We start from the raw sequence: 15,939 nt of genomic DNA, 5'->3' as shown, positions 1-15,939 counted from the left end.
TGAAGGGTTCTGTCCATTTACGAAATCAATTAATAATGATCAGTAGCTGAGAATGGAAATAGGCTGAGAAGCGTCCGTTCCCTTCAAATGGGTACACTAGCATTTTCTGTAGAGGGGAAATTGGAAAGAAGTAAGCATTTCTAAAAATGGAGATTTAAATTATGAGTTAAACTACTTTCAGTAGCATATGGGCCCCAGATATTATCTTTCTTCTGAACTCAAACATTATGCAGCTCCAAAAAAAGGAGAGTACAAGAATGGAGAATAGATGTTTTCTGCATATGTTCTGCAGGTATTTTTGAAGACGAAAGCAGGATCTGAAGTTGGAAACTTCATCATGGAGTGCGACCATGGTGCATACTGCTATCTAGCCAGTGAGGTATGCTCATGGGGAAGGAAACAGAGTGGTTTTCCCTCTACCTTTTTCCCTCTTTCCTTTTCCTTTTCATACTCTTGTCTGATGGATCAGAGTTCCTTAGTTTTGAAATGCTGGGTTTTTGAGGAAGAAACTATTTTGTGAATCATACAATCTCAGGTGCCACAAGAAGTGCAAATAAGGAAAATGTGCAGATTTGCCAGTTTGTTTCATGTATATTATGCACTGAGACAAAGAGCGCTTCATCATCACAGACTGTTTTCCAATATTTCATGTATTCCATTCTCTTCTTTTGCTGCTCCTCCGTAAGGGCTAATTAAAAGGATAGGAATAAAAGGTCAGCTTTTTCAGTTGTAGTTCATTAGTGAAGTCCCAAAAAGATGTATGCAAGTACCTGTTAGAAAAATACCTGGCAGAGGAAATACTGAAGTAACAAATAATACAAGGCTATTAGGAAAAGTACATGCTGTAAAGAGTTGTAAACGGATATGATGATACTGATTGTGTTATGGCAACTGTGTTTCAGTAATAATATGCGTAAAGTGATGCTAACTTTTATATATTTAGTAATGCCTTTTGGATTGGCTCTTACCTCCTAGAATAAAAGATTTTTGGGTTCTCTGAAAACTTCAGCCCAGAATTCTGTACAGGTGAGAGCAAGAAAGAAAGTCAAATGTATGGAACAGGCAGAAAGGATAAATTAATGAAAGTCCCTGAGATAATGAAGGGCCCTGGGAAGGTGAATAGAGAAAGATAATTCTACCCCTCTTGCAGCACTGGAACTAGTAGACATCAGTTGTAACCGATTCTAGATGTCCCTTGTTCATTGCATGAGATCTGGATGGATGACCTTTAAAGGTTCCTTCCAACTCAAAAGATTCTGTGATTCTTAGATGTTGGGTTTGAAACCAAGCATGTGGTTGGGCTGAGCAACTCATAAACACATGAATGCAAAAAAAGGTTTAAAGATGCATAGAAATTAATTATACAGGTTGGTGGAATAAATATAGTATATCAGAAAACAAATCGTGACAACATGAATGATGCAATTGGAAACAATGAATATGTATTCATCTTTTTCTTTTACATTTCTCTAGATCCACTGCAGGGAATGTGAGAAAAAAAATGCTCAGTCTGACCCAGCAAAACTGCTCCTGTGTTATTTCAGGAACTGGGGGATACATTCAGTTATTCTTGTTTGTAATCAATACAATATGTGGAGTGTACACATAAATGTGCGTGGCAGCTGGCTGCAGTTCCTGTGACTGCGGTGGGAGATGTTCAGAGCAGTGCCACTGCTTCCCTGTCACACCGCGCACATCGTGCCCTTTGGTGCTACTGAGCCTAAGAAGAAGGAGGGGAATTCAGAGCTTCTGAGTCTCTCTCTCAGTTCTGGTAAATTTGTGCCAGAAGAGGGTAAAACATATTTCCATGAAATGATGAGACCCGTATTTTGTGGTTTGGTTACATTCTTCTGTGCTGCCCTGATTTAATTTAACCAGGCTTTCACATTTCATTAATCCTCATCACTTCTTCACTTACTGTTTTGTATTAATGTTTGTTCATGTTCTCCTTGTTGTACAACTCATCAGTTCCTTCTCCTTAATGTGCTGGCACATAATTCTTCACCAGCTTTCAGGGATGGTATCAAAACTGGAGAGAAACATGGTCATTTTCTCCCTCTTTTCCTGTTTGTTTGTTTCAGAAGTGCTCGCACTGACATGAATAGACTGGCCTTCCTTGTGCATGAAAAGAGAGAGGGTTGGGGTTTTCTGTTTTATTCGTACTGTACCACACATATTTTCCCCACCCACACCCTCACTCACTTTTATACATGCTCACACACAGAGGTACTTGTATACTAGTGAGTTTCAGAGAATTTCACTCAACTTAAGAGAATGTGACCAATGGCTGGGATGAAATGTTTATATTTTCATCATCACGAGTCATTTCCACCAATCTTACCATCACAGGTGGGTGTTTCTGGGAAGGGTGCTAAAGCATCCATCACTCAGCATTTAGGACATTGAAATAGCGTTACTGAAAGTAGAGCTATGAAGAGCTGAGGTACACCGAGTTGTCACAATCTGTTTGCTGCCTGCCCAATTTAGTCCCATATTTTAGCAGCAGAGCAGCAATTTAGCTGATAGAGGTTGCAGTCTGCATTTTTCTGCCTGTTCCTTCACTGGTGATGTCCACGTGGCTCATAGCTCTACCTCACTTGCTGTATCTTTAGACTACTACTACTCATATGGGGATCCACACATAGATAGTTCATGTGATTTTGTGAATAGTGGGATTTTTCTGAACCTGCAGCTTTTCTCTTAGTTGTTCTCCCTAAGCTGGATGTCTCTGCAGAAAGATGAGTGCATCTGCAAGTTTCAGGATGTGCAGTTTCTGTTTTACCCGCTTCTGGGTGGGGTGGGATGAGTGTGGTGAGGTGAAAGAAGAGAAGGAGAAACAGTCTCCAGCATCAGTGACGGTTCTGGTACTTCACATCAATATCTGCTTTCTTACAGGTTTTTCTATTAACACTGACCCAAAGAGAAGCTCCGAGGGATGAAAGGGTTATTACATGACCGGACACCTTGGGTCACCTGGGGTAAATTACCATCGCCTCTTAGTTAAGTCCTCGTGATCTGGTGAAATCAGTGGAGCTTGTTTTCACTGGTGGAGTATCTGAGACATCAAGTTTAATGAATCGTTACAAATGATTTAATCTGCACTTGCAGGTGCTATTAAAACTTTTTTTTTTTTTCTTTTCTGCCAAGACCATTTCTTTTTTTTACCTAGGAAAAGCAATCTTTCTCAGTCGCAATGGTTTAAATAGGGAGTAACAGGATAGGTTTTTCTCATTAGAAAGCCTGATGCTGGCTTCAGTATTCCCTTCTGCTAAAATTACCTCCTCCAGCATTTAAGACTTTAAGTTGCAGGGGATAAAACATAAGGCCCTGGTTAATTGCAAATAAATAGTGCCAGAAATATGTACAGATGGTACCTGAAGTTCACTGCTGAAGACTATCCAGTAGACTATATATAATTTGCACAACGTGTACGTACAGGAAGCAGGAGAACAACTTTTTGTGGTTTCTCACATTTGTAAAAAAACAAAACAACAAGAAAAAATCGAAATCATAAATGAACACTCTCAGCCTGTGAAACTTCTTATTTGGGAAAACAGCAACCTGGATTTCTATTTATTTACCTTAATTAAATTAATTAATTTAACAAGTCTGAAGATTTCAGTGTTTTATAGGATACAGGTGTAAATATCTGGCGAGTAGAGTATATATATTAAACTACATCTACTTAGCTAGTAAATATTTTGCTGCATTAATTTGCTCATTCCCAAGCAATCAGTTGTGAACTCCAGTGTTGTAACGGGTCCACAGGGAACATTTGTGCTTTGGTTGGCACTTAGATTAAATTCATCAAATGATTTTTTTTTCCCCCTTCAAGGCTGACATTTCAGAATGTTTTTTTTTTTTTTTTTTTAAAGGTTGTGTGCCAACTGCCAAAGTCAATTAATTAAATGGTAAATCTGAAATTTGTAGGGGAAGACTATTATTCCTTTTTGCTGTGTGACCTTGGAAAAGTGAAGATTTAATCCACAAAACACATGGTTTACCAGAGGGTTCTGATCTGCTTGTCTTGAAAGTAAAAGCAAAAGATTTTTTTTTTTCTTTTTTTGGTCAAGTTAGGGATTACCTCAAGGGTGGGATTTTCCTGCATTTTCCTTCTGCTGTTAATATTCTGTAGTAGTAAGCACAGTAAGCATATCCTTTGAGGTCTTCCCATGCTTGATGGCTTGAAGAATTCAGCAGTTAGTAGAAATAAAATGTGCAAAATTTTGGGCTCGTTTTCCATTAATTTGGAGGCTGTTTATTCCTTGAGTGCATTCCAAACGAAGGTATGACAGCCCCAGAATTTGAGATTCCTACACAGCCCCAAGAGCTTCAGATCAGTAAAGGAGATGATAAGAGTGAAATTCAATAGTCACGAGCAGAAGTTGACTGTATTCTAAGAAGTGCAGGTATCAGAAATCTACCACCAAAATGCACATCTCCTGAGGAGTGTATCTGCCTTCAGTGGCTACAAAGGCAGCTTCGTTGCAAAGTTTTGACTGGACCTTACTTCTTCATACTCTGTTACTTTCTGTATATCTTACTGCCAAGGATGTTTTTTAAATATACAGTTTGTAGAAATTGCACGTTTTATATATTAACATACAGGAAAGCATTTCCTGTGACGACTCATAATGTTGCATTTATTTTTATTTTTTATTTTTGTCCTTATTTTTATTTTTGTTTATTTGGTTCTCTGCCATCTCTTTAGGACTGTTCTCCTTCTCCAGATACAGCCTATTTTGAAACAAGGACACTTCACCTTTTCCTGTTGAAACTGTTCCTCTCTGTGAAAGAAACTCACAGGTATGTTTGCCCACAGAACCTGAGTCAACTCAGATGTGAGGAGAAGTGGGAGATCTTCATCTCTGCTCTTCTACAGCCATTCCTGCTGTACTTGATCTGAAAGATATGTGAAGTAAAACATTAGCAAGAATGCTGCCAACAATGAGATAAATGAAGGATGCTTAGTGGCGGATAATGCTGAAAGTTGAACTTCTTTGACCGAAGAGCTACAGCTTCTTCACACTGTGAAGACTGAAGTGTTTCTATTCCTTAAAGGAGAATATATGAGGAAATTTGGGTGACTTTAAACGCTTGAAAGAATTTAGATAGTGCCAAAGCTAAGCAGTAGATGAGTGGAAAATTAGAACATTGAATTTTGTTTTAAATCTCATCTAAATCACCTGAAGTCTTGAGTAGGTCTAAAACTCAGCTGATGTGTGTTTAAAATAGCTACCAGTGGGATGGATTTGTTGATATTTATCTCGGGAATGTTGTGCTGATAAATGTGTCAAGTTCTCACCTATTACAGTAATAACTGTACCATATATGGATGTAGACAAATAAAAAGGTGTTTTAAATGGCTTGTAAAACTTGGCAGAGGACAAATCTCATGAATGCTTCTAGTTGATCACTAGGCTATCAGAACTCCCTTTACCAGTGTTGGGTGGTTTTCTACATTGTTTCTGTGCAAAATACCTGTGCCTCCCATGAGCTGTGAATCCAGTTTTTCAAGAGATCATTAAACATGAAAGTACTAAACATCCTAATTCTTTTCCCCTAAAGTTATATCTCAGCATTGTCTTCATCAGTAGCCTTGTCTGCAGGAAGTGTAAAGTTTCCTGCTATGATTGTTTGAATGCTGCCAATTATCAGATCTGCTTTTGGCAGCTTTCCCCTCAACCTGCTGATTAGCTAATGTGTGGTTACTAATACAATATGGGAAACGGGTGTAAACGAGGAAGCAAAAGATTTATTAATTTCATGTGCTAAATACTGTTTGTAATATAATTATCAATACTGTGAAAAGAAATCCTGGCTTCTTGTGAAATGAGGCACAAGAATTTTGTATGGTAAACAGGCGTATTTTCCCCTTGATGCACACACAATTTTCATTAGATTCATAGAATTTAAAGGCAGAAGAGGGACCATTAGAGCATCAAGTCTAACTACCTATAAAACACAGGCCACAGAATTTCATCCAGTTACCCTGTATCACAATTAATGGAAAGCAGGAGCCAGATCCAGAGCTGGATGCACAGCAGCGTTACCAAGCTGGAATAATGGTGGTTTATACCAGCCGAGAAATTGGCAGTGAAAAGAAATGACAGCAGTTTATGGATTCTTTTTTTGCATAAACCTAAATGAAATTGGTGACATATATTTTAATAGCAGTGATGAAGGAGCTTTGATGAAAGTGAGTTTTGCAAAATATTTTAAGCTTTAGAAGAAATGTTTCTTTCCAAAGCCTTTCTGGGATGACTGTGTTCCCAGTTGTAATCAAAACTTGTCCCTCCACTGGAGGAAAGGCACAAAGTTAACAGAAGAAAAATGTTTCTCTTTAAATTGAAACCTGTGCCAAGATTTGTGTGTGTAATTAATTCGAGCCCTAGGATTTTAGCGGGAGAAGGAAGGACTAAATAATGCAATAAAAGCCTGAATTTTTCTAGAGCCAAGAGCTTGAACTCAAAAGTTCAACGATTAAAAGTCTCAGGCGCTAAAATGTAGAACCCGTGATTTCTTTCATTAGGTTCTATATTTGGCAAAACAAAATGTCTCATCACTCTTCTGTAGCCGTCTGTACGTGTGTGTGGACGATGTTATTATACTTACTGCAGATAGAGCCTTATCATTTAGCTACAGACAGACTTCTACCTGCTCAGAGCTACAGGGTTGAAGAATGCACTCAGACAATATTGACATAGCCAACGCCATAACATCCTGCAATCTGCACATAAACGTAGGCATTCTGAAGACCAAAGCTCAACAAAAAAACTTCCTTCCTGCTGCCCTAAGCCAGGAGAGAGTGTTTAAAGGTAAATACTGGTGTGGGGAGGATATCCTTCAGATTCCCTCAGATTCTCCATCGTGTCCTGTCAGTTCTGTCTCAGGAGAAGGCAAAATCTTTTCTGCCATGTGATGCAAAAAGCTGTGTCTATGATGTTAGCACGCAGAATATATGCGTAGGTTGCCCCAAAAGTAATGCCTCCTATTTATTTCCATGGAAACTGCAACAGGTACAAAGACCACAATAACACTGTTTGACAGAGAAAACTTTCAGCTACAAAACACTATTTTTTCAACATAGTCACAACCACTAGCTATGCATTTTTGCCAGCAATGAACAGGAGCCTGCATGCCGCACTTGTAAAAATCTACACCAGTGCAGATTACCCACTGTCACTGTTTCCACTGCTGAAACACACCACCCCTTGCCTCACTGTGCTCACATTCACTGTTTGGTCTCCATCAACATTCAGCAAGCACTGGTTAATGTCACTGGGTGCCACTTTTTCTGCATGGAGGAATTCAATGACATGCCTTTGCTTCATTTGCACTTCTGTGTCAGACGCCATTTTGTCAGACTGCCCCTCTGCTGCAGTCACAAGGCAATAAAATGTAATGGTATACTGACAGATATAGAGGTTCAGTCTCTACTGCCATACCACCACCATCCACCTCTGATGTGATGGGTCAGCATTATAATATAGAATGCATTACTTTCAGAGAAACCCTCATAGAAAGGATGACAGCTCCTTATTCGAGTAACTGCTTATGTGAATAGATAGCAGAGAGCTTCTCCTGTCATAATATTCACGTTCTCAGTGATTGTAAGTCAAGGGCTGGTTAGAGGCATTTTATACTTGCTTAAAAAAAGTAAACGGTAGTCATATATTTTAATATTTCCCATACTTTCCCCAAGAGCTTTTCCTCTTCAAAGTTAGAAGTCTGCCTCAACTTATAACAGTACATTTTTTTGTGCCACTGTCATGTGGAGGAAAAATAATTTTTGCCCAAATAAACATCAGAACACATGTTCTAGTGCTTACCAATAAATCTTATTTTTCTTGCCCTGTATTTACTTTAAACAGGACTAGAGGATCCAACCCTTCCTTGAGAAATGATGTTACTCCTTGTCTTTACCCAGATTTGTTCCCCATCCTTTGGGAAATATTTATTTACCTCCTCATTTACTCGTGTTGTACCACTATTTGGTAACAACACACTTGCCTTCAGACTCTACAACAGCATCACATGCTTCAGCCTACTGCAAACAACATCTGCCTCATGAGTACACCAGGCTCCTGAACTGTTCTTACCAAAACGCCTACACCTAAAGTTCATTCAGCTCTCCGTACAAAAATTGAGAAAAAAAATACCTACCTGCTCTATGCATCTGGGCAAGACCAACCAACTGACAATGCCTTAAATACTGCCCCAGAACATCAGCCTGCTAGCCTATGTCAGTTGCTGGCAATGCGTTGTGTTGTGTAAAGGCTACTCTTCAGTCTCTTCCTTCCTCAATACAGCATCATTTGCCCAAATATGTGTGCAGAGTGTGCCAGTATATCTTCACTGAGATGCAACATAAGATGAGGCAAAACATGAGTGCCATGGAGAGGCCAGACTGGGGAGGTTCTGACTGAGGTCTGAACTGTATGTTGTGGGAAACTCAGTTTAGCCCTGTGTTTATTTCTTGGTTCCATCCTTCATTTCCCAGGCCTCTAGGCTGACCTCCAAGGAACTTTAAAAAGATTATTTTCCAAAGGCTGAAATTAGGGTATTGCTGTAGAAAAATTGGCTATGGTTTACAGCCTTGCCAAATTAAATTTAGCTTCAGTAAATGTGACATGAAATCTGTATAGTCTCACCAGTTAATAAAAGTCCTTCTTCAGCCTCATCACATATAAATATCAGTAATAAAAATTTTTGACAATCATAAGAGCACTGTATTGAAAGAAGCTTTGCATTTTTAGTCTGGTGATAAAACACAGTCTGCATATAGTTCCATTTTGTCATCTGCTTGTGGAGCACTTCTTTCCTACGCTGAAATTAAAATTGAAAAGACTTTTTCACTTTTGGGGGAAAAAAAGCACAATTGAAGAGAGATTCTTACTGGCAAATTAATAGATAAGGTCTGCCATGCTAACTCAAAAGCAAGCAAAAGGTAAAAATTGAATCTCTTTATCACAGTTAAGTCATTTTTCTAAACTGGAAAGTAATATAGGATGGAATATATGGGATAGATTCTCTTACAGAAAGTGCTTTCAAACTTTAAAAGATCCATAACTAATATTGGGAATGGTTATAGATGACAGTCTTCTCTTTTAGATTATGTTGCATTTATTACATTCTACCAGGACTTTATGGAGATTCTCAAGGAATTAAAGTTATATTTATGATAAAAACATGGAGCTGCTTCTAAATAGCTTTTTCATCATATTAACTGTTGCCTAGATAACAGGCATATCTCCTCAAGCACCTCCATTCTGGTTTAGCACTCCAGCTTGCAAATTAATACAGTCATTATAAGACAGCAAAGCTATATCACTTACCATTTCATTATTGTTCAAATCAAAATCCACATTTTTTCAGTTTTCCCTAGGGTTACAAACCGGATAGGGAAATGTTATCATCTTGCAAAATAATCTCTCAAGACTCACTCTTTGGTGTTAAAAGGAGCAGTTAATCATATTACACTAATTTTCATATTAATAGGACCTGTGCAAAGAGAGAGTTAATGCTCTCCTTCATTCAGTCCTCCAACACTTTTTTAGGTACAGATATATTTTTGTATGTGTATGGGTATATATTTATACAAGTATATATATATTAATCTGCTTAGAGCTAGATTAGCACAAAAGATATCACGTCCTACTCAGTAGATGAATCAGGGTCAAACCAACAGCATGCCCTTAAATTTTTAATCAAAATGGCAATCTGTCATCACTAAGAGAGTTAGGTAATGTTTATGTGAATAACATGAACATATAGCATGTTTTAATGGAAGATACAGGGGATAACTTACTGTGCCACAGGGAAGCACTCCATAGAATACCCTGCAGATACTTCACTACTTACACAAGAAGCTACGATCCTACAGCATGCATATCCACTCTAAGATGAAAATTATCTTTAAACTCGAATTATACTTTATGAGGGATTAATGTGCCCTTTACTTTTGAGATCTTCTCACATGCTGTAATTTTCTGAAATCTTCTCACATAATGTTGCTCAGTCAGTCTCATTTAGACTCAGAGCTTTAATGTAGTGTTGCCATTTCTTGTCTTTTTTTTTTCCTTTTTTCTTTTTTTCCCAGCTACTAACCTGAGCAATGCAGTCTTTTCAGAAGAACTTGAGTATGAATTTAGGGAGCTGGCCAAGGAATCAGGTGTTCTCCTTGTTTTAGGCAGTCTGAACATAATACATGGGACAGCTCTGCAGAGAGCTGAGGGACCTGATTCTGCCATGCTCCTTCTCTGGCCTGGTTCATCACAGAGCTAATAAGCACTATGAATGGGTACGTGGAGCCCAGTGCCAACTTCATGCAACTGCCTGGCTTCTGAACCAGTCCTCCTACCCCATGAAGTAGAGCCTACCTCTTCTTTGGCAGTGCTGGAAGATATTCCCTTGGCAAACCATTGCTTTCTGCAGCCATACGCCCCCACTTTGCTAAGGTCTGTTGTGGTAACAATGCCATCTCTCTCAGTGTCATTACTCTCCACGTCTTTGTTCCCCAGGGGTCTGATTGAAATCAATGGAAAGTTCCCTTGGATTGCACTGGTTTTGGTTCTCAGTTTCTACTCCTTAATTCCTCATCTGTTTTTAACTCAGTTTTCAATTTAGTCTCATTCTGCTGCTGCATTCTTCACGTCTTCTCCCACTTTTTTGTGCTTTTATTCCTATTTCTGACCCTCTCGACAACTGTTAAACTATTTATGCAGTGAGCAAAATGCAGATTAAACAAGTGCTTTCAGCGTTGAGTTGAAATGTGTTGACAGCATCACATGAGGCCTAGAGGAGCCATGGAGAAGTGGCGCCATTTTGGGAGAAAAAAAGCTAGAAAAAGAATTCTCATCAGATTGGAGAGCTCACCATGGTTTTCTAGCAGCACTCCTGTCTGCTTTAATGAATTCATTAGTCCACTACTATTATGCAGAAATAATTGTAACTGGTGATATTTTTATGACTTGTTTAACGAAACTTGAGGGCAGATGGAATTGGGTCCTACCCTCACTATACCAGCGTAAACTGAGAGCGCTGTTATTCAGACCTGTGTACTTGTGCTCTTCTTGATTAACAGCACTTTAAAAGAAATTAGACTCTACCATATTCCTGAATTTCAGATTGTGTACTGTATTTCCATTTATAACCTGACATAATTCCCACACAGCACATGGTATTAATCTGGTGTAAACACCACGTTATGATGATACTTGAACACATTCAGCTGATGTGAAAATGTCTTCAAGTACAATATTTCCAGAAGCAATTATGACTATATGGCTGGTGGTTAGCTTGCTATGTGAATTTTTATTTCTTATACATGTGCACAAAGATACACAAGATTGAATATTATGTAAGAAAAATGAGGTATTTTTTAGCATTTGTTAAAAAAAAAAAAAAAGAAGAAGAAGAATTCAGGAGCAACCACTTTTTTATTGGCCTGTCAGGCCAAAATCTCACCTTTATATGAACAAACCGCTTTTGTAGTGTTGGAATTTCCTGTGCTTGCTTTTGAGGGTGGATGTGTCTTTAGTGCAAGGAATACAATGACACAAAGTGATACTGAGAACATTTTGGTATGAGAAAATTCTCTCCAAAATAAGCATTTAAGGAAATATTTAAGTTCTCAGTAAGTGTAATACTCCTGATGTATAAAGCTCCAGACATTGACCTCTACTGGTAATCAAGCATTTTTCAGTGTTCACTGAGAGGGGAGAGACACCAGCTTCTTGTCCAGGTAGATGCCATGGGTGAAATTCTTCAGAAATTGCCTAACGCTGGAGGAAAGCCAATAATTTTGTTAAAAAGAGATAAATAAAAGCATGTCTTTTGGAAAGTAAATGCTAGCGGATGGTAATATTTTTGCTTGAACACTTGCCAGTAGGGCCAGATTCACAGCTGGTGTAAACTTTTCTGGTGCCACTGAGTTAACTCCAGTTTGAGATGGAAAATTCATTTATTAGGATGAAGTGCAGCTTTTTCACAGATTGCTTGTAGCTCCACCTGCTACCCACACTCTCCTTTTTTTTTAGCCCTTCCTAGTCCTTTTTTCCTCTTGAGAATCCTTTCTTAAATACACTCCTAAGACAAGAAAGAGAAGGCAACCTCAGTACCCATAATGAAAAGGAAATGCTCAACAATGCAGTTCTGTCATTGTTAGTATAAATCTATAATGACTTCATTTCAATTACTTCCTACTTGTACTACAGTGATTAACAGTAGGTTAAGCTGTTCACGGTTTAGTAAAGTGAGTGTTCCTAGCTTGTTCCCATCATCCAATGCAATGTCTTAGTTTTAGAAGAGACACGGATAAAAAACTGTTGTGAAGTGAGTGGTAAATCTGGAATAACTCCATTGAAAATTTACACTAGTCTGGCTAAGAATTTCATTTTACCCATTTGGTTGGATTCCTTTTAATGGTTTCTGCATGTTCAAGCATCCACCAGAGCTGAGATGGAAACCAGCAAACTTGCTGTTATCTGTGCTGCAGGCTGGACACCAGAGGTGAGAGGGTAATGCATTATCACACCACACCACCTGGCCCATCCAACGCAATTCAAGCAACCATAATTGTATTGATTATTTCTTGTGCTCATGACTAATGACCTCTAGCTGCAACCTTGCATTTTCTAAATCTTTTATATATTCTGATTTAATAATAAGATTTGATTAAAAATTGCCATTAGCCATTGCCAACGATTAGTCAGCAGGACTGAGTGCCGCCAAATTCCAATGAGTTTCATTATTCTGGAATTAAAAAGGACAGAGAACTTCTCCGGGTTAACAATACAATGATTCTGTCTCAATCAGGAATGAAAGAAAACAACTCTAACATACAAATGTAGCAAAATATATGGCTATTCTTAATAGCTGCATTTTACAGGGGAGTGTTTGGAGAATTAAAGGGACTTTGTCACAGATGGTAGGAACAGTTTGCTTTGAACTGGAATGCCAGTGTCAGGTAGTGTTTGAGGGGGCATTTTTCTAACGGAAGCCATCTCCTTTGGTGAAACAAGACCTGGGGTTCACTTGGTTTCTCCACCAGCATCTCTTCCACAACAAAACAATGCAAAATGTGTATAGGCAAAAATAAACTGGTGGCTTTAAAAAATGACAAGGGTCATGGTCTAGGTTATGTGCCTGCTGAGAACAGATTAACCTAAGGTTTTCTTTAAATTATTATTATTTTCAAAACAATGGCTTAATATTTAAACAAAAAGACACGTTGTCACACCTTCCATAGGAAATAAAAAAAGTATGGCCATTCAGGAAGGTGGAATACTTAAATATATACTAATTTTCAGACATCTAGTGAAATGCTGTTGAGGTGCTGTCTGGTATGGATATAACTCAGCACACTAGCACACTTCTAAGAGCTCTTCCAAATCCAAGTCAAGGCCCTGGTGTTCCTAGAGATGGGATTCACTGGAGAAGATGCTCCATGGGGAAAACATCTGCTGTGGGATGTGGTGTTCCCCCAGATCCCATTGAAATCGGTTGAAGGGCTGGGTGACGTTGAAGTCAATGAGAGCTGAGAGCACTCAGCACCTTTCAGGTTCAGACCTCTAAATAATAAAGGACCCCTGAGACACAGTAAAAGCATCTCCCCCTGTTACACAGGAGCAAGAGAAAATATGTCCCAAACCCGAGTCCTCTAAGATTTTTAGGATGTTTGAATAAATATATATATATATATATTTTAGTTTTTGTGTACATAAGATCTTTTTTTTTTCACCTTCAGGAAAGTAATTTCTAAGCATACTTTGTTAATAAAGATTTCTTTTGGCAACTTTTGTTTTCCATTCTTATTATAAGTACCTTTAAAATGTTTCCATTAATTAAGGCTGCTTTTATGGGCTACATCCATTTAGTAAAATTACAGAAAGAAGTGCTGCCGACACATCTGCCATTGACTTCTGTTTGCCTGAGCATTTTATACCCCTGTGAATAGCACAGCGAGGAGAGACAGAGCCTGCAAGAGAGAATGATAGAAAGAGGTGAATTCTGTCCAACAAACACTGGGGCCAGGAGAGACTCGGCCGATCACACACTGATGTTTTCCAGGATTGCACAAGGAGAGCGGAAAGTTGCTTGAACTCTAGTTGAAGCAGGGTAGCCCTCATAACAACATTGTAATTACCATACTCAGAAAATAAATATATTTAAAGCATGAATTTGAATGTATGAGAGATTGTGTTTTGGGGGAGCAGGCGAGAAGGAGGCTGATCGGAACATCTCAGTATTAACTTACAGAGGTTTTTATATACCCTCAGCTGAAAGCAATACTAGCCAGATTATAATTATAATTACCTTGGCTTCATCTCAGTGTTTATCTGCCATGACACCCACCCAGCCACCTGCCTGCTATTAATTCATTCAACACTAACTTCATCTTTTTTTCCTTTTATCTTGTTATTTTTCCTGTTATCCTAACTTTAAAAATGTGTCCATTATTAGAAACAAACCAACACAATATTTGTTTGTCCATGATGTCATGTGTTCCTTTGTTTAAAAAAAAAAAAAAAGAGAGAGAGAGAGAGAAAAAGAAAAAGAAAAAAAAAAAACAACCCAGAATTCTTCATATTATAAAAATAACCTGTTTGTATTATATCGTGAAAGCTGGAAAGATCTGGCATTTGACTCTAAAACTCGGAACAGCTGATAATCTTCTTTAAATTAAATCTTTTTTTTCCCATCCGAAATATTGCCAGATATTCAAATTAGAGGAAATTTATGACAAGGGGCAATAAGCACAATACACGCTTGGCATGTAGGACTGCATTTGGGGTGCAGTTCTGTACACATCCTGGATATTTGTTGCTATTGTTGCTACTCAAGTACTGAATCTCTGTGTGCTCTAACAGAACACAGATATGCCCAATTCTCCTATAAAATAGTGTCTTAAAAAATCTGCAGAACAAGAGTAACTTGAAACAAGAGCTATTCCTGTCATTCTTAAAGGCTTAGAAAGAATTGCCACCGCATTCTGCTATGCTATTGCAGGATGGAAACAGTTCTCCCCAGTCTGTCTGGGCCTGTGAGCTCGTACTGTTTTGTGGATGTCCTTTTGGATGTTCACTGAGTGGCGGATTGAAGAACAGACTATAATGTGTGAGAGTGAGCTAATTATAATAATGGCTCAGGGTCAGGTAAATGCTTCACTATTTATGTGACCCAACCACTGTTTATTATACTCCTTGTGTCAACACATTTTTACAGAGTGAAAATTAGCAACTAATTAATTTAATTTCAGGATTTAATGCTACTGCAAAGGGAAATAAGCAAGGTTTATATTGAATAGTGTTTTTTCTAGAAGGCAACATTATAAACATAGAGGTGAAGGGTCTTTAAAGGCAGCTTTGAGTTGATTGGTGTAAAGGTCTGATCTTGCAACCATTCATCAAGCTTCAGTTCATCAAACTGCACTTAACTTGAAGTATCTGGTCAAGTCTTTCTCAAATCAAAAGCATGTGTATAAATGCTTTGTGCACTGGGGTCCTAGACCCTGCTCAAGCAGCGTTTCTGACTTTGTGGAGCCTGCTTGCCTGGAGAAATATGTCAGGGTGAAGCCTAATTGCCCATATTCCTCCCCGCTCTGTTGATGCTCCTTTATTCACTGACATTTCTGAACCCTGTCAATTAAAGTTTGGAAGTGTAAGAATGCAAGATATGTTCCCCAGACCTCTGTACAGATTTTGGAGGCACAGTTCAAGCAAGCAAATGAATGAAGAGGAATTTCTGAGGGAGAATTCTAACTGCTTATTATAGTTTTCAGCTTCCCAAAGCATGAAAGCTGCTGTTTGTCATTAGTTCCTGACCTGTTACAGCTCACGCAGTCTTCCTTTGGCATAACTCACAAAGGCACAACAGCACCGTGTGTATATGAAAACAATAATTCTTTGCATTTTCATAGTCTTTTTATCCTGAAGG

General features: G+C 38.4%; 2 long non-coding RNA genes across 11 annotated transcripts in view; one reads left to right on the top strand and one right to left on the bottom strand.

The window, feature by feature from the left end:
* LOC112532097 overlaps nucleotides 1-13,798 on the top strand; it is a 217,052-nt gene extending 203,254 nt beyond the window's left edge. For all 8 annotated transcript variants that reach the window (XR_005858969.2, XR_005858968.2, XR_005858970.2 and 5 more), the window contains 3 exons: nucleotides 293-379; nucleotides 2,896-2,978; nucleotides 4,712-13,798. This is a non-coding gene — a long non-coding RNA (uncharacterized LOC112532097). The remainder of the gene's footprint in view (nucleotides 1-292; nucleotides 380-2,895; nucleotides 2,979-4,711) is intronic.
* The window catches only part of LOC121110471, a 30,969-nt gene extending 16,753 nt beyond the window's left edge, over nucleotides 1-14,216 (bottom strand). For 2 of the 3 annotated variants that reach the window (XR_005858976.2, XR_005858975.2), the window contains exon 1: nucleotides 4,763-14,216. This is a non-coding gene — a long non-coding RNA (uncharacterized LOC121110471). The remainder of the gene's footprint in view (nucleotides 1-4,762) is intronic. The other variant, XR_006938936.1, reaches the window with a different exon arrangement.
* Nucleotides 14,217-15,939: the final 1,723 nt, after the last annotated feature.

This window comes from Gallus gallus, chromosome 3 (assembly GCF_016699485.2).
Source record: "Gallus gallus isolate bGalGal1 chromosome 3, bGalGal1.mat.broiler.GRCg7b, whole genome shotgun sequence".
In the NCBI taxonomy this organism is placed as follows: Eukaryota; Metazoa; Chordata; class Aves; order Galliformes; family Phasianidae; genus Gallus; species Gallus gallus.
Note: the sequence above shows the minus strand (reverse complement) of the source record. Positions and strands in the feature narration are given on the sequence as shown.